We start from the raw sequence: 19,288 nt of genomic DNA, 5'->3' as shown, positions 1-19,288 counted from the left end.
TAATAAAAATAAAACCCCAGATCTTACTCTGAGTCCTTTGGGGTTATTTCATGTGCTTTGGTATGAAGTATTATGTTATAATTAGGACAGATGGCATTATAATTCTTACTTTCTCTTAAATCCAAGAATTACTAAGGAGATTGGTTTTAAATTTGCAAGGAGTTTCACTTTTAAAAGTGTCTGCCTCCTTTTCTTTTTCTAGTTTCATTGAGTGTGGCAGACACTGCTAGTAGGCTACCCAGCATCCATTTCTTCCATTTTTCTCTAGAAACTGAGTTCAGGTTTTGTCGAGGGCAGCAAAGTATTCAGCTAAAATTACTCAATTTTCCAGTCTACCTGGCAGCTAGTTATGGCACGTGGCACAGTTCTGACAGTGAGATGTAGGCACAGGTTCCTGTGGACAGAGTTGCTTTTGGAACAAAAAGGCAAAGACTTCATTAGGAGGAAGCCCCTTTGCCTCTTTGCCCTTTCCCCTTCCTCCTAGATAAATTTCCTTACTGAAATGCAGATATGATATCTGGAGGTACAGGAAAAGACAGGCTTAAGGATGAACTCCAGCACGCTAAGAATGGCAGAGCAGAAAGATAGAAAGAAGCCGGGTCCCTGATGGCATCATTGAGTAGATGCATCAGCTCAGGACTTCGGTTCTGTATGGCACTGATTGTTCTGTTTCCTATTTGCAGCTGAATGCATTGCTAATGGACATGTTGCCCTGTAGCCAGAGAATAGGGCTTGCCAAAAGTCTACTTTCAAGTGTTAACTACAATGTGCTAGCTTTTGTAAGACATAGACTATGCAATGTCAATCATTGTGGTTCATTCTCTTTGTTTAGGGGTGGGCATGGAGCTTAGTTCTGACCAATGGGACAATGAGGGAAGTCTATTGGGTTGGAGCTGCTTCTGGGTAAGGTTTCTTTGCTTCAAAAAGACGCTCACAAGGAAAAAAGATTTTTTTTTTTTTTTTTTTTGGTGCACATGTTGGTCTGTGGGGATGTGAGACCTAGAGCTGTTGAAGCCATCTGACCAACTTGAGGAGAACAGCTGGCACTCTGAGCCAGTAGAATATAGAGATGGAAACAATTTGGATTTTGCTGATACGGTTGAGAGGCTGCCCTCCCTTGGGACTTGTTTCTTTGTGAATCAATGAATTTCCTTATTGCTTACACTACTCTAGTGGGGTTTTCTACTACTTGTAGCCAAAACATCTTTTTTGACACAATGCTGCACCATCTACTTCATTCTCTCATGTTGCAATTCTTACTACAAGTATATTTATGTTTCTGGATCTGTTATTGCCGTTAGCATCATCATTTTCATCAGCACCAGCAACAGCATCACCAGTAACATTTATTGGGTGTTTTCTAAGTGCCAGGTCCTGTGCTACATTTATTATATATATATTCTCTCCTTTAAATCTTAAAACAACCCTATGACTTAGATACTATTATTATTGATCCTACTTTATAGATGAGGAAATAAGGCTTAGAAAGGCTACATAGTTCCCTAGGTTGCCTATTTAGTAAGCAGCAGAGCCAGGATTCAAACCCAGGCCTGTGTGACTCCTGGACTAGACTAAACCACTGTGACATAGCCTCCCACATCTCTTCTTTTGTTCTTCACTGCAATATCTTTCCTCTGAGTTCTGGGGAAATTTCTCAAGCTAGACTTCCAATTTTCTACATTATTCCTGTGATAATCTAACTCACAGTTTAATACTTCCATTTTATTTTATATAGCCTGTAGTTTCCTTTACGTCTAAAACTGACTTCCCTGATCTTGATCTCCCCCATTTCTTAGATGCAACATCCTTCTAAATTGTAGTGATAATACAATAGGGTGTTTTGAAGGTTGCTGTGTGTTTCTTCCAAAGTTATTTCGTAGAGGGACAGGTACTTCCTTTCCCCAGCTTAGTCCACTTCTTTTAAACCAGGAGTGTGGTGATTTCCCTTTTTAACTTAATCTCGCTGGTAAATTAGCCTATAATTTCCAGTGTTAGAATTGGAGATTCAGAGATGCTATGAGCCTCTGTTTTAATCTTTCAGTCCCAGAAAAAGAGGAAAGAGGACCACCTATCTTTTCTGTGCTTTTATTTCACTAGTTTAATTTCTAATTAACTGTGAAAAGCATTAAGAAAGCCATAGCCCAAGGCAGTTGAATGGCCAAGAACTTCACAACTGACCCAAGCTATTATTTTCCCTTGTCTACTGTGGCAGTGAAAGTCAGTGAGGCCATCACCCTTGCACCAACTGGTGCCTGACCACCCTCAGGAGGAGCCTACCATGGCAACAGCCCCACGTGACACACAATAGGTGAGGTGGGCACTGCTGCTCTCTCCCCTGCACATTGACCCATATTGCCTTTTCTGAAGTTGCTTATGGGGTCAAGCTTTGTGTTGTTGTCACCATCAGCTCCAGCCTCTGCCTCTCTGACTTGGAGGATGTTGTTTCTGCTTGATCAAAGCCTGTTGGAAGTAAGGCAGAAGGTAGAGCCAAAGTCAGACATCAAATAGGGAACTTTGATGCTGTGTCCAGATGTAGCTCATCCTCTTCCTTTTCGCTTCTCAAGGTTTGGCCTTTGCTGCCCTCCAGAGCAATACAAAGATTAGGTCTTCGTGTCTGTGACTCTCCTGCCCTCAGACTCATGCCCTGATCTTACATACTCCCTTCTTCAAGATTCTTATTTGGGTAACCCCTGTTCTCGCTCAAGAAAACTACACTCATTCCATAGGAGGAGACCTTTCTTGCTTTCTATCTGAAACTATCTTGCTTCTCCATGAGTTTACCAGAAAAAATGATGTTTGCTTCTGCACAAGTTTTGAGGAAGGAGAATGGACTGGAGTCCAGGGAAGGTGAACAGTGATTCAATCCTAGTGTCATCTTCCTGTCAATAGAACTGCTAGGCAATCGCCTAATCAGCTGTCTACAGGGCATTTTTTTTATTGAGGTCATAATAGTTTACAACATTGTGAAATTTTAGTGTGCATTATTATTTGTCCATCACCATATGAGTGCTCCCCTTCACCATTTGTCCCCCCGCCATGGCAGCCCCCTTCTTCCTGGTAACCACTGAACTGTTCTCTTTGTTAGGGCAATTTTTTAAATAAGCAACACAGTCTAATCCTATATAAGAAAAGAATCCTTCTCTTACTAGCAGGACTCTGGCTCTGCCCTTAGGAAGAACTTTTGTGCTAAAGTATATTGGGCTATTTCTTCCTTTTTATGAGTGCTGGAGCATTCAGGTGGGCTCACAAGATTTTGCTGTCTGCTTTATTTATCAACTAACGTTATTAAATATGAAAAAATTCTTTTAATTTATAGTGTCCTGAAGATGGAAAAGTTTCTGGATTTTTTTTTTAATCCCTCCCACGGTTCACTATATCCCAGATGCCCCCACCCACCTGCCTCTCTTGTGTTCCCTTAGTGATCGTGGCATAATTAGCTTGTACTGTCTGCCGAGTGCATCCTGGAAAAGTTGAGAGCCCACCCCACAACTTTTTAAAATTAATTCCAGGTTGTTATGAAGTACTCTGCTTCTGTGTCAAGACGTGTATCGTCTGTCCACCCTCCTTCCCCCCTATACACCAGTTTGAATGGAGAGCTTATTATCCATCAAAAGAATTTGGTCACACAGAAAAATTTAAGAGACATGTAGACTTTCCTAAAGAGTTTTGCAGGTGTGTGTTCATGCGGTAGGAGTTTATGCTGCACACCCCACTGCAAGTAAACCCATCTCCTTGATTTCCTGTTTTTTGCAAGATCTCCTTTCGGCCATCACATCACTGGGGTGTGTCCTCATGCTGTGCCCAGATTTAAGAGTCCTTTCCCTCCTCCTTCACCCTAATTTCTCCTGAGAACCTCAGGAGACATTGTTGTGAGGGGAAAGTCAGCACTCCACTTCAGAGGAATTCTGATGAATAAAATCCCCTCTCTCTCCTTAACCTTAACGCCCCGCCCATTTTAGTGTGGCTGGAGGGAGGGCATTTTTCTGGGGCCGGGGTGCCTCCTGCCCTCCAAACATGTCTCCAAGGGTGATGTGGGCTCCTGCTCTCCTTGCTCAGCCCCCGCTGCCTCCAGGCCCATGACTCAGAGTTTGCTGGATGTATAATTTTTTTTTTCTTAGGAATCCCAACTCCTTATTTCCTGCCCACTTTGCTTTTATACATTAAAAGTTGGCCTGGGGGGGCCTTCCTTCAATTTGATTCCAGTTGTACTATATCTTGTAGAATGTTTTTAGAAATTTCTGACTTCCAATAAATACCATATTATGCTCAGAGCTGATAAAGATCCCGCCACATTTTTATTTTTAAGAGGGAGTTAAATAGGTGGACTTCTAATGCCATCTTGAAGTAGGCAACCAGCTCTCTTTGGCTTAATTTCCGACCATTTTTCTCCTCAAACTCTGTCACCCAGACTGTTTAACCCAGTTGCCAGCAGCTCACTCTACGTTGCTGTGGTTGGTTGGGTTCTTCGATTTCTTCTCCACCTCTCTGAATTCTAGCATTCTTCACAAGCCGATACAATACCTTCTACGCTATAAAAATCTTCCAAAGTCATTCAGATCTTTTTTGAACACCTTTACCTTTTTCTGGTTGAACAGCTCTTTGGCAGTTTATTGAGGGCTGACCTGTTGTCTTCCTTCTATTGTTATTCACTCAATACATGCATTAATTTTGTTTCTACACCTGCACTTTAAACTTACCAAGGGCAAGAAGCCTCTTTGTATGTCCCGTGGTGCTCAATAAATGTTGAGTTTGTATATTTTAATTTATTTGGCAATAATTTCTAAACATTCATGAGAAAAAGTGTGTAACAGTAGTAAGTGAATATAATACTTTGATTTAAGGTGGAAGTTATTCTCCAGGTAAAAAGGGGAATATAGTCATAATTATAATTATATCTGTAATAATTATATCTGATCACTTGGGGTTAAGGAAATTAATTCTTTATAGATTTATCACAGCCCAGAGCTGCTTCCATTTCCCCTCTGCTCCCAATACTGAGAGGTATTATTGTATCACTTAGCCATTCTCTTTCAAGGACTTTAGATTGATTTCAAATGGCAGGGTGATGGTGGTTGCGGTGTGGTGGTGGAAGGGCTGGAGGAGGGCTGGGGAAGTGATGCCAACAGTAGAGCGAGATCAGCAAAATGGAGTTCCAGAGGGATTAGCGAGCAGCTGGGGTTAATGGCTGGGCATAATGGGGTAAACGAAGTCTGAAGTTCTTAGTTTTCCCCCATGACCATCAATTCCCAGGAACGTTCTTGAGTTCCAGTGTAATTTTCTAATTAATCAGATGAACTCTGCCCCTCAAAAATGGTGTGATCAAATTGTCATGTTGTTCCTAATTAATCCTGCTGTGTACCTTGGCAAGTCTGCTCCATAGGTCATATGCTAGGATCCTAGCCTGCTGATGAGTCAATAAGACCTTTCAGAGTTCTGTCAAGTGAACTGAGATATTGATTTATAGATAAAATAATGTGATGCCCGGCTTTGATGATATTACAAAGGTAACTAATTTCTCAAAAGTGTGCTAATTCAATATAACATAATAAAAAAAATTGCCTTGTATTTAGAGAGATGTGATTTCAGAACCTACAAATTGACCTGTTTCCAAAAGTTCATTTCTTCTAATGGGGAAGAACTTGTCTAATTCAGATGCCTCTCACCCTGGTCTTTTGGTGATAAAATGCCCTAGATCTATTCAAAAGTCACCAGTTTTATGGGCATTTTATTAAGCCAGATAAATTCTCTGGGGTGGGAATAGAGGTTGAGTCATCTTTATGATTTTTGCTGCAATCCAGTGCTTACTGGATGTGTGTGTGTTCACTTACATGGCTGTACAAATTCCTATCCATCAAACTCGTCAGACGAAGTGAAACAATGACGTGAATGCCAAACTTGAACGAGCCAGGTTAATTTCCTGACTAATGAATTGAGTTGTGTCTTCATAACAATTTCTTAAACCCTAAGCCAAAATCAACTTTTTTTTGAGGAAAATTAGCCCTGAGCTGCTGCCAAGCCTCCTCGTTGTTTTTGTTTTGTTTTGTTTTGTTTTGTTTTGCTGAGGAGGACTGGCCCTGAGCTAACATCTGTGCCCATTTTCCTCTGCTTTATATGTGGGATGTCTGCCACATCATGGCTTGACAAGCAGTGCATAGGTCTGCACCCAGGATCTGAACTGGCAACCGTGCCACCGAAGTGGAATGTGCAAACTTGACTGCTGCACCACCAGGCTGGCCCCCAAACCAACTTTTTAAAATAAAAGATCCAAGTTTGATTTTGTATGTATTTCTTCTTTATTTCTCAATTTCATTTTCTTTCTCTTTTCGTTTTTTTCCTCTCTTTCTCTCTTTTGTCCTTTTCTACTTTTCCTCTATTTACAACTGAAGCTAACCAGTCTTGTTTCTGTCATATTCGTTCACGCATTCAAATATTTATTTGTCCAATACGCATTTGTTGAATGTCCTATTGTACTGGATCGGGTGCTGGGAAATCAGTTGTGTGCAAAATCCAGTTCCTAACAAACATTTATATATACACAATTTTTATAAGTGAAATAAAGTAAATGAATAGGCCGTAATAACAGATAATAGTGTGGGGGTGTACTTTTGGGAAGATCTCTTTAAAGAGGCAATATTTAATCTTAGGCTTGAAAGGTGGGAAGGAGCCTACCATATGAAAAGTAAGAGGAAGAGGGATTCAGTCAGAAGAAACTGACAGGCTCTAAAGTGAAGAATTGGTAGTTCAAAGTCATCCTGACAGAAGTGTGGAAGGTGAACCAGCGGTGAGGCTGGGGTGGTAGGAAGGGCCAGGCTCGGTCTTGGAGACCATTGTAAGGGATCTAGATTTTATTTGAAGTATAGCGGGAAGCCACTAGAAGGGTTTTCATTAGGGAAATGACTTGGTCCAATTTATATGCCAAGGGGGGAACAGGGAGACCAATATGGAGGCTCTTACAGTTGTCCAGGAGAAAGTTGATGTTAGTGTGGGCTAATAGGGTGACAGCAGAGAAGAGGCATGTCAAGAGATTTGAGATATATGGGAGGTAGAAATAAACAACATGCTGAACAATTAGATTTGGGGAGAAATCAAGGCGGTGCTCAGATTTTGGGCTTGTCAAATGGATAGATAATGGTGCCATTTACTAAGACAGCGAAGACTTGGCAACATGTCTTTTTGTGTGTGTGTGTGTGTAAATCACACGTGTGTTCAGTTCTAGGCATGTTAATTTTGAGATGCCTGTGAAATACTTGAGTGGGAATTTGGGTACATGAGCATGTAGTTCAGGGAAGAGGTATGTACGTAGGAAATGTAAATTTGGGAGACGTCCACATAAGGTAGGTATTTACATACTAGGAAATAGACGGCATCGCCCAGGTGGAGACTATAAATAAAGAGAAGAGGGCCCAGGAATGAGCTCTGAGATAGCCACCATTTGGACAACGGGTAGAAGAGGAACAGCCTGTAAAAGACATTGAGAAGAGGCCCCGATGAGGTAGACAAAAACCATGAGAGAACAATGGCACAGATGCCAAGTCTGAAGAGCTTCAAGAGAAGAGAGTGGTCGGCTGAGAGCTGTGGAAGGTGGGGACAGAACAGTGCCCACCAGATTTGGCATCGCAGAGATCACTGGTTACCTGGCCAAGAGCAGGATACTGTCTTCTTGCATACTAATTTATGTTTTTTTAGAGGGTGTTACTATTCCTGATCTTAGTAAGACAGTATGAAAATTAGCTAGCAGCCTCCCAGTCTTTTGATGGTTAGTGGTGGTTTCATCTGGCTATATCAGGATCAGGAAGCATTAGACAGAGCTTATTTGTAATATATGTTAATTTTAGCAATTGTGGAGTTGAAACAAGTCGGCTATCCTTCATTGGGACCAGAATTAACAGCAGAGTTGGAAATAAATGTGCCTATGTTAGATATTAAACATTAATTTTTCTACAGTCCAATAAATAAGAATGGGTAACATTCCCCAGAAAGAAGTTCTGAAAAAATTTGATTAAACTTTTCATTTTGAAATAATTGTAGATTAAATGTAGTTGTACCTGTGTGCCCTCCACCGGTTTCCCCCGATGGTAACATCTTGCAAATATATCAACCAGGATATTGATACAGTCGAGATAAAGAACAATTTTATCATGACAAAAAACCTTGGAGTTTCTCTTTTATAGACACACCCACCCCACCTCCCATCCCTGAACCCTGGCAACCACTAATCTGTTCTCCATTTCTACAATGTTGTCATCTCAAGAATGTTATGTACTTGGAATCCTACAGTTTGTCATCTTTTGAGATTGGCTCTTTTAGCATGATTCCTTGGAGATTCCTCCAAGATTTTGCATGTATTGATAGCTTGTTTTTTTTATTGCTGACGAGTTTCCATTGTATGGATGTGACATAGTTTGTTTAACCATTCTCCTGTTTAAGAATACCTGGACTGTTTCCAGTTTTTGGCTATTATGAATAAAGCTGAAATGAACACTCATGCACAGGTTTTTGTATGAAAATAATTTTCATTGCTCTGAGAAATAAGTACCCAAGAATGCAATGGTTGGGTCATATAGTAGTTGTATATTTAGTTTTACAAGAAACTGCCAAACTGTCTTCCACAGTGACTGTGCTATTTTATATTCTCACGAGCAGTGTATGAGTGATCTGATTTCTCCACATCCTTGCCGGCATTTGATGTTCTCACTATTTTTAGTCTTAGCTATTCTGATATTTGTGTAGTGCTATGTCATTGTGGTTTTAATTTCCAGTTCCCTGATGGGTAAAGATATTAAGCATCTTTTCATGTACTTATTTGCCATCTGGATATCCTCTTTGATGGAATGTTTCTTCATATATTTTGCCCATTTTCTAATTGGATTTTTTTTCATTGTTGAGTTTTGAGAGTTCTTGTTTTTTTTGTTTTTTTTTGTTTTTTGTGAGGAAGATTGATCCTTAAGTAACACCTGTTGCCAATCTTCCTCTTTTTGCTTGAGGAAGACTGTTGCTGAGCTAACATCTGTGCCAGTCTTCCTCTGTTTTGTATGTGGGACACCACCATAGCACGGCTTGATGATTGGTGTGTAGGTCCATGCCTGGGAGCCAAACCTGCGAACCCTGGACCGCTGAAGCAGAGCCTGTGAACTTAACCATTATGCAATGGGGCCAGCCCCTTGAGAGTTGTTTATATGTTCTAGATACTGACACTTTGTTGGTTATGTGGTTTACAAATATATTCTCCCAGTCTGTAACTTGTCTTTTCATATATGTTAGGGCTTAACTCTGGCATTTTGTTATTTGTTTCCTGTTTATTTCCTTTGTTTCTCATTCCTCTGTTTTCTTTTCCTATCTTTCTGTGGGTTATTTGAACAATTTTTAGGGTTCCATCTGATTTATTTATAGTGTTTTTGAGTACATCTCTTTTTATAGTTTTCTTAGTGCTCACTCCAGGTGTTGCAATATCTATACATCATGTCGTATTCTACTGATAGCAACTTTTTCCCACTTCAAGTGAAGTGTAGAAAACTTACTCCATTTATGTTCTTTTACACTTCCCACTTTTAAAATATATTTGTCTCAAGTATTTTCTCTACAGTCATTGATCACCATACCAGATGTTGTTATAATTCTTGCTTTAACCATAACATATAATTTAAGAAATTCATAAGCATTAAGATAATCTATTATATTTACCTCTATTTTTACCCATTCTGATATTCTTTTTTCTTTCCTGAAGTCCCACAAATTCATCTTGGATTATCATTTCCTTTTTATTTAGAAAATTTCTTCAGCCATTCTTTAAAGATAGATTTACCAGCAACAAATTCTTAGTTTTTCTTCATCTGAGAATATCTGTATTTCCCTCCATTTTTGAAGGATATTTTCACAAATATAGAATTTGTACTTGATAGTTCTTTATTATTGTTCTTATTATTTTTTTTTGAGGAAGCTTAGCCCTGAGCTAACTACTGCCGATCCTCCTCTTTTTGCTGAGGAAGACTGGTCCTGAGCTAACATCCGTGCCCATCTTCCTCTGTTTTATATGTGGGACGCCCACCACAGCATGGCTTTTTGCCAAGCGGTGCCATGTCCACACCCAGGATCCGAACTGGCAAACCCTGGGCCGCCGAGAAGCGGAACGTGGGAACTTAACCTCTGTGCCCCTGGGCCGGCCCCATCTTTATTATTTTTTTTTAAAACTACTTGAAAAATGTTCTGCCACTTCCTTCTGTCCTTCATGGTTTCAGATGAGAAATCCACTGTCATTCAAATTGGTATTTCCCTATAAATAATGTATCTTTTCTCTCTGGCTGCTTGCATGACTTTTTTTTTGTCTCTAAAGTTTAATTATGATGTGTCGGTGTGAATTTCCTTGGGTTGCTCCTACTTGTGGCTATTCAGTTTTTTAAATCTGTAGGTTTATGTCTTTCACCAAATTTCAAACAATTTTTCAGTCCTACTCTCTCTCCTCTCTCCTTCTGTGACTCCAATGATACAATGTTCCCTTTTCTTATTGTCCCATGGGTCTTTGAGAGTATTCTTTTTTTTCAGTCTTTCTTCTTTCTGTTGTTCCAATTGTGTAAATTCTATTGATCTGCTCTCAAATTCACTGATTCTATTCTCTGTCATCTCTTCTCTACTGTTAAGCCTAAGCAGCAAGTTTTTATTTGGCTATTGTATTTTTCAGTTCTATAATTTCCATTTGGTTCTTTTTTATAACTTCTATTTCTTTGCTGAGATTATCTGTTTTTTCATTTACTTCAAGAGAATTCGTGATTGCTTGTTGAAGCATTTTTATGACGGCTGCTTTAAAATCCTTGTTGGATAATCCAATGGGTGTTGGCATCTGTTGGTTACCTTTTGAAAAAAACAAGTGAAATTTTATTTTTTAGAGTAGTTTTAGGTTTGCAGCAAAATTGAGCAGAAGATACAAAGAGTTCTCATATGTCTCCTACCTCTACACATATCCAGCCTCCCCAACTATCGACACCCTGCACCAGAGTGGTACATTTGTTACAATTGACGAACTTACATTGACACATCATTGTCACCGAAGTCTATAATTTACACTGGGTTCACTCTTGCTGTGGTACATTCTGTGCATTTTGACAAATGTATTATGGCACATATCCACCATTATAGTATCATACAGAATAGTCTCACTGCCCTAAAAATCTTTTGTGCTCCACCTGTTCATTCCTCCTCACTCCCCTAGCCCCTAGAAACTTCTGATATTTTTATTGTTTCTATAGTTTTGTGTTTTCCAGAATGTCATATAGTTGGAATCATACAGTATGTAGCCTTTTGAAATTGGCTTCTTTCATTTAGTAATGTGCATTTAAGTTTCTTCCATGTTTTTTCATGACTCGATAGCTCATTTCTTTTTAGCACTGAATGATATTCTATTGTCTGGATGTGCCAAAGTTTATTTATTCATTCACCTACTGGTTGACATTTGGCTCCTTCCAAGTTTAGGCAATTATGAATAAAGCTGCTTTGAATATCTATGTGCAGATTTTTATGTGGACATAAGTTTTCAACTCCTTTGGGTAAATACCAAGGAGCACAATGCTGGACTGTATGGTAAGAATATGTTTAGTTTTGTAAGAAACCACCAAACTGTTTTGCAGCTGTATCATTTTGCATTCCCACCATCACTGAATAAGAGTTCTGGTTGCTCCATATCCTTGCCAGCATCTGATGTAGTCATTGTTCCAGATTTTGGCCATTCTAATAGATATGTAACGGTAGCTCATTGCTATTTTAATTTGCATTTCCCTGATGACATATGTTGTGGAGTATCTTTTCATTTGCTTATTTCCCATCTATATATCTTCTTTGTTAAGTTCTCTGTTCAGGTCTTTGGCCTACTTTTTAAATGAGTTGTCCATTTTCTTATTGCTACATTTTAAGAGTTCTTTGTGTATTTTGGATAACAGTCCTTTATCAGAAGCTGTCTTTTGCAAATATTTTTCTTCCAGTCTGTGGCTTATCTTCTCATTTTAGTAAGTGTCTTTCATAGAGAAGAAGTTTTTAATTTTAATGAAATCCAGCTTATCAATTCTTTCATGGAGCATGCCTTTGGCGTTGTATCTGAAAAGTCATCATCAATCCCAAGGTTATCTTGATTTTCTTCTATGTTATCTTCTAGGAGTTTTATAGTTTTATGTTTTACAGTTTTATAGTTGTTGTGTTTTGTGTATAGGTTGATTATACATTTTGAGTTAATTCTTGAAAGGATGTAAGCTTTGTGTCTAGATTCAGGTTTTTTGCTTGATGATGTCTGGTTGTTTCTTCATCATTTGTTGAAAAGATGACTTTTTTCTCTGTTGTATTGCCTTTGCTCCTTTGTCAAAGATCAGTTAACTATATTTGTGTGGGTCTATTTCTGGAGTCTCTATTCTGTTCCATTGGTCTATTTTCCTATCATTTCACCAGTACCCTACTGTCTTGATCACTGTAGCATGATAGTAAGTCTGAAAGTCAGGTAGTGTCAGTTCTCTGATTTTGTTCTTTTTCAATATTATGTTGGCTTTTCTGGGTCTTTTGCTTCTCCATATAGACTTTAGAATCAGTTTGCTGATATCCACAAAATAACTTGCCAGGCTATTGATTTGGATTGCATTGAGTCTATAGATCAAGTTGGGAAGAACTGAATGTCTTGAAAATATTGAGTCTTTCTGTCTGTGAACATGGAATATCTCTCCATTTATTTACTTCTTCTTCGATTTCTTTCATTAGGTTTTATAATTTTCCTCATTATATCTTGTACATATTTTGTTAGATTTATACCTAAGTATTTCATTTTTTGGGATGCTAATGTAAATGGTATTGTGTTTTTAATTTCAAATTCCACTTGTATATAGGAAAGTGGTATATTGGAAAGTGATTTGGCTTTTGTATTTTAACCTTATATCCTGCAACTTTGCTATACTCACGTTATTAGTTCCAGGGGTTTTTTTTTTGGTCATTTCTTTCAGATTTTCTACATAGGCAATCATATCAGCTATACATAAAGACAGTTTTATTTTTTCCTTTCCAATCTGTGTACTCTTTGTTCCCTTTTCTTGACTTATTGCATTAGCTAGAACTTCCAGTGTGATGTTGAAAGGGAATGATGAGAGGGGACATCCTTGACTTATTCTTGATTTTAGTGGAAAAGCTTCTTGTTTTTCTCCATTAAATATGATGTTAGCTGTAGGTTTTTTGTACATGTTCTTTATCAAATTGAGGAAGTTCCTCTATATTCTTTGTTTGCCAAGAGTTTTTTGTTTTTTTATCATGTATGGGTGTTAAATTTTGTCAAATGCTTTTTATGCATCTATTGATATAATCATGTGATTTTTCTTCTTTAGCTTGTTGATGTGATGGATTACAATAATTGATTTTTGAATGTTGAACCAGACTTGCATACCTGGAATAATACCCCTTGGTAATGGTATATAATTCTTTTTATACATTGTTGGATTTGATTTGCTAATATCTTATTTGGAATTTTTGCGTCTATGTTCAGGAGAGATATTGGTCTATAACTTTCTTTTCTTGTAATGTATTGTCTGGTTTAAGTATTAGGGTATTGCTGGCCCACAGAATGAGTTAGGAAGTATTCCCTCTGCTTCTAACTCTTGGAAGAGATGATAGAGAATTGGTATAATTTCTTCCTTAAATGTAGAATTCACCAGTGAACCCATCTTGGCCTTAATTGCCTTTTTAAATTCATGTTGTAATTTTCTTGATCCTTGATATAGCAAGTAACTTTTTTAATTGTCTCCTGGATATCTTGAATATTATAAGACTCTGAATGTGATTTAATTTTCTCTTTTTAGTAGGCAGTCCCCCCGTGGAGATGTGGCTAGAGGGACAGGTATGTTAAATTTTCTTTTGGGCTCTGCTGACACCAGTTTGGAAAAAGTAAAGCACTGATTCATGTTGCCTCCTTGCAGAAATGGGGGGTGGAAGTTCAGCGTTTGCCCTTGGCCCCATCGTCACCTTCTTGGCCAAAGTGAGGCACTGAGTCACACCATCTCATTGTTTCCAAGTGGGAGTGTAAGATCAGCTCCCCACTTGGCCCTGCCGCCACCAGCGAGGGGAGGAGTGGGAGTGGAGTGTTGACTAACCCACCTGATACCACTTCATTTCACCTAGTTGCTGCTGAGTAGGGACGAAGGCTCTGATTCCCACTGGGCCCAGCAGATACTGGGAGAGGGAGGGCAGGAGTGACAAAAGGCCCTGATTTGCATGGCCTCATTCAATCTTGTTATTGCCAGGTGGGGCTGGAGGCTCAGCTCCCGTGGACCTTGCTGACCCTATTCTGGTGGGGGAATCGGAGCATCGTCTGCTTCCTCCAGGGGGTGATGGAAGATCAGCTCCTTGCTTGGCTCCACTGATGCTAACACCACTACATGCCTTCTTCTGAGGGATGGAGTGGTGGTGGAATGGCAGATTGACTCCCTGCCCAGCCCCATTGAGACCACAGGGAGATGGGGGTAGCTGTGGTTTTTCCTTTTGGTGTTTGGCTGGAGTAAGGCAAGTATTACCCAAAAGATTTTCTATTGTTGGGTCACCCTTTCCCCTGTCCTTTGGCTGGGAGGCACAGACTTTCTTTGGAGCTTTTTTCATCTGTGCTGCTTGTTGGTGATTCCGGGTTGGAGGCTTCTGCAGCACAATGTCCAGTGCATAAGGAATGCAACAAGGAAACCCACTGTGATGGTTAATTTTATGTGTCAACTTGACTGGAGTAAGGGTGCCCAGATAGCTGGTAAACATTGTTTATGAATGTGTCTGTGAGAGTGTTTCCGGAAGACATTAACATTTGAATCAGTAAACTGAGTAAAGTAGATTGCCTTACCAATATGTGGGCCATCATCTGATCCACTGAGGGCCTGACTAGAACAAAAAGGAGGAGGAAGGGCAAATTTGCTCTCTGCTTGACCTGGAACATCTATCTCCTCCTGCCCTCACTCATCGGTGCTCCTAGTTCTCAGGCCTTCAGACTGACACTAGAACTTAACCCAATGGCCCCCCTGGTTCTCAGGCCTTTGAGTTGACCTGGAACTACACCACTGGACTTTCTGGGCTACTAGCTTGCAGATGGCCTCAGATGGGGTCTTGAGCCTACTGGCATTTGAACTGGAACTACACCATTGTCTCTCTTGGTTCTCAGGCCTTTGGACTTGGATTGGAACATCATCAGCTCTCCTGGGTCTCCAGCCTGCCATCTGCAGATCTTGGGACTTGTCAGCCTCCGTAATCATGATACCGGCTCAACACAAGGTTGATATCAGAGAAGCCATATTGTAGAAAGGAAATCTATTGTAACTTTAAATGACTGCTGACTAACTATCCTGGATATGCTTTGTAGATTTTGTGGCCCCCCCAAGCTGCTTTAAGATGATAACTTTGTTCTTTTGAGTTCCTTAGGCATGTGATGACCCCTGGGCAGAGAGCCTATGCTGATAGCCATCATCAGTGACAACTGAAAGATCAGGATATAGGGTGTTGCTGCATTCTCTGATGCACATCCAGTAAAACAAAGGACTATCAGGAACTGGGACCAGATGTCTGCCTCCACCCAGAGACCAGCCACTTCCCCACCCAGAGACCAGCCCCTTATATAGCTGGCCTGTAGTCTTTGTTCTGGGAGATGGTTCTTTTGGACATGAGTCGGCCATCTTCCCTCTTGCTAGCAAGCTGTAATAATGTCCTTTCTCTCCTACCACCATGCCTCCTGACTATTGGCCTGTCTTGCAGTGAGCAGACGAGCCCCCTTAGGCAGTAACAATGTGAACCAATCCCTCATAATAAATCTCTTTCTATCTCATTCTCTATATACTATTGGTTCTGTTTCTTTGGAGACTAATACACCCAGGGGACCCACCACTGTGTCGGTTCTCAAGTCCTGAGGTCCCTGGGCCTTCCACCTTCTTCTTTCCACCTTTCAGGGTATTCCAAAGCTTTTTATGTTATATCCAGGGCTTTTTAGTTGTAAGAGGGAGGACCTGAGAGGAATGGGGCTACTCCCATCACGGAGGAAACAGAAGTCTAAAAATTTTTGATGTGTAAACTTTAGTTGATGATATGGTCTTGACAGAAATAACCTTGGTGAGAGGGACGATCCTGTGAGTGAAGATGTGTAAAGTCATTAATGGCAAGTCCTCTGCAGAGCATTCCAAGTAACTACGACTGGGAATTATAGATAACCTCAGGGAAGCACCAGCTTGTGGAGTCAGAATAATTAGAACGGGGGAAAAAGCTCTCTTTTTGTAAAAGAGTTCGTGCTGTAATAATTTAGAATTATTTTAAGATAATTTGTCACAGTAGATGATGTGGATCAAGGCTGCCCCAGGGAGAGAAGCCCAGGGCATCCTCGCCTACATGCCGATCTGTATGACCAGATTCATATCTAAAGTTATACGACCACACAATAACCAGACCCCATCTGCACTGAAACCATTTAATGACTTTTTACATCATCTTTTCTTTTTCCAGTAAAAATAAATCATGTACCCAATTTAGCCCTAACCCTCAACACATTGCAGCAGCAGCTCTGACTGCCCATGGGTCCTGTCCCCATGCTATTCCACACTATTCTGTAAATAAAACAGCACTACCGCCAGACCTTGAGAGTCCAATAAATCTTTCTTTTGACTCCTTGACTCACTGACCCCGCATCAGTAGATATGGAGTGAATTTTTAGTTAGTATTAATTGATATTTTCCTTGAGCTGTATTAAAAATTTGTTACAATATTTAAATTTATAAATCTTGTTAAAGATTACTAGTGACTAGCTCTCATTTTTTTTTTCCTTAAATAAAATGTCCTTGGTAAACTTCAGGCTCATATTGGTATATGTGTATGATTTTCTTCAAATCAAACCTGAACCAGAGGAACTTTTGCTTTAGTTTTAGTGGTGCTTGTCCTAAATGTGTAGGCTGCATTGTTCTGACTCACTGGATGTTCTGACTGAGAGATACTGAATAGGCCTTGACTGAAATTTTCTTCATTTTCTTTTTAAATTCTATTGAAAATATTCTCTTTGTGTTAGAACTATTGGAAAGATACAGACTTCTATCTGGGCCGTCCCCAGCAACCACAAGGATCTGAGAAGCGGCACCTCTCTCTGGGGAGAGGACATTCCTGCAGACTTTTGCTCCTCCTTCGGCAGAGTGATTAAAACAGAGAAAGAGAACACTTGGTCCTGTGATGAGCTGACAGCCACTGCTTGGTGACACTGTTTTGTGAACATCCTCATCTTTGCCAGGTCCCATGGTGTGCCCTCGTTCTTTATCTCCATGTTGCACCCTCAGGTGTCCTAACAGAAAAAGCAAATCACCTGCAAGGGAGAAAATCCGACTGGCCCCTGCTGCTCCCCGACTTCCCCAATATTTAATGCCAGAAAACAATGGAACAATGTCCACAAAATTCTGAGGGGAAGAAATTTTGACCCAAGAAAATTATAGTCAACGAAGAGGGTCCTTCAACCAAAGACTTCTGGTGAGTGTTTCGAAGTGCATAAACCATGTAAGAAATTACAGTACTCATGAAAATTTATTTGCCAATGAATCTAGAAAAATAAGAATTGAATCAAAATAAAAAACACCAGAATAGAGATGCTAAAATAAAATGACTGGGAGGTGACTTGAATCCATTCAAATATAGATCTCATGCTAAAACCCTAAGAATCATGGTTACGGAATATAAAGTAAATGATATAAATCCAAACAATGTAAAATAATATTACAACTAAGAAAAATCAAGGAGTTAGAAGAAGAGATATGACAGGACATGTTCTTTTATGACAAGGAGTTAGTCAATTATCTGAAATTGAAGCGTGTAAGAAAAAACTAATGACTGAAAACTTTTTCCTCTATCTTTTTTCTTATCCTTAGAAAGATGTTTTAAGCAATAATGTATCTTATGAAGAAAGAACACTGATTTTATGTTCACAATTTTCCTTCTGTTAAATTCAGTCTGTTTTATTAAAAGTGGTATGATCCCATTTAAGTAAATGTAATTTATTCTATCTATCCCTTCATCCATCAATGGATACATATGCACAGACAAATGCCCCCTTTGGAAGACGGGTGACACGGTGTTCTTTTCTAACTCCAACCCATCACAGCTTCCGTGGGGCCAGTTAGATAGCTTTGAAATGTGTTCCCCACAGCTGAGAGACACAGAGGACTTGGGGTCTGATAGCTGCATAGGAATTCCAGAGGGTGAGAGAAGGACTAAAGGCTACTCTGATGGCAGAGCCAGGAAAAGTGCCTGGTGCTTGCTCTGTGGGGAGCGTCTGTCAGGGTAAAGGATGCCTGGTTGTTTCCTATGGACACATGTGGACCAAGTCGGAGAGAGACCTGGTGTGCTGTCTTTTGGAGGCCTTTTTTATAGGGTTGACTGGCAGAATGAGGAAAACTTAGCATAAGAAGACTGGTAGCGTGCCTCTGGATGCCCAAGCGTTGAATAAGGAGTTGCTAAGAGGCTCCCTGGGGTCATGGGAACTTCTGAAGAGCCCAAGGAAAGCACCACCACAATTCGTGTGTAGTTAACAGGCAGACCAATCTGGGAATACTGGTCAAGCAAGAACCCCTTCTTTCCTCACTTGCTGCTATCCCGGTTTGACCCAGGAGCAGTCTGAAAGTGCAGCTTCCCTGTAGGGCAGGAAGTAAGCTGGGAGAGTGTAGAGGGCAGAAGAACCACACAGCTCCTTCCTCACTTCTGAACTGAAGCCAGAAAACGTTGAAGGTTGGAGAAAATATAATGCTAAGCTGAACTTTGGAACTTCCACTATTATATGGGACTAGGTATTTTAATTTTTGCATTATTTTTATGACTAATGGTGACTGAAGGATATTTTGTTATTTTCCAGGAGTTCAGAAAAGTCGTGTGCACCTGCACGCAACCACGTCTTTGCCATGAGTGCCCAACACTTTCCTGCTGCTCTGTCTTCATAGAAAGCTCTCTATTGAGTGAAATCCTACTCTTCCTTCAAGGCCTGGGTCCAATGTCACCTCCACCGTGAAGCCTTCATAGATCTACTCAAATGGAAACTTTTGCTGACTCCTCCATACTCTCTTAGCACCTTAGTTGTGTTATTGGTTTAGCACAACACAGACCCTACCTAGAATGTCACCAAAGTCTATGCTAAGCAAAACTGGATTAATTTGCTTAAAAAGTGGTCACTTTTGCATCTATGTTAGTCTCTCTGTGCTCATGGGAAAAGTAGAGCAATATCACTTCAAAACATGATGGAAAAGAAAATTAAATTCTCGGCCCCGGGTCCTATGAAATTGTGAACTGT

General features: G+C 40.0%; 1 long non-coding RNA gene across 1 annotated transcript; it reads left to right on the top strand.

Annotated features, from left to right (window-relative positions):
- The first annotated feature begins 10,635 nt into the window (after positions 1-10,635).
- On the top strand, positions 10,636-19,058 carry LOC139042295 (uncharacterized). The gene is made up of 5 exons (XR_011498855.1): positions 10,636-13,852; positions 14,256-14,514; positions 15,152-15,261; positions 17,033-17,481; positions 18,857-19,058. It is a non-coding gene; the product is annotated as an uncharacterized lncRNA (long non-coding RNA).
- Positions 19,059-19,288: the final 230 nt, after the last annotated feature.

The sequence above is a fragment of the Equus asinus genome, chromosome 27 (genome assembly GCF_041296235.1).
Source record: "Equus asinus isolate D_3611 breed Donkey chromosome 27, EquAss-T2T_v2, whole genome shotgun sequence".
In the NCBI taxonomy this organism is placed as follows: domain Eukaryota; kingdom Metazoa; phylum Chordata; class Mammalia; order Perissodactyla; family Equidae; genus Equus; species Equus asinus.
This window is presented reverse-complemented; position numbering and strand designations above follow the sequence as displayed.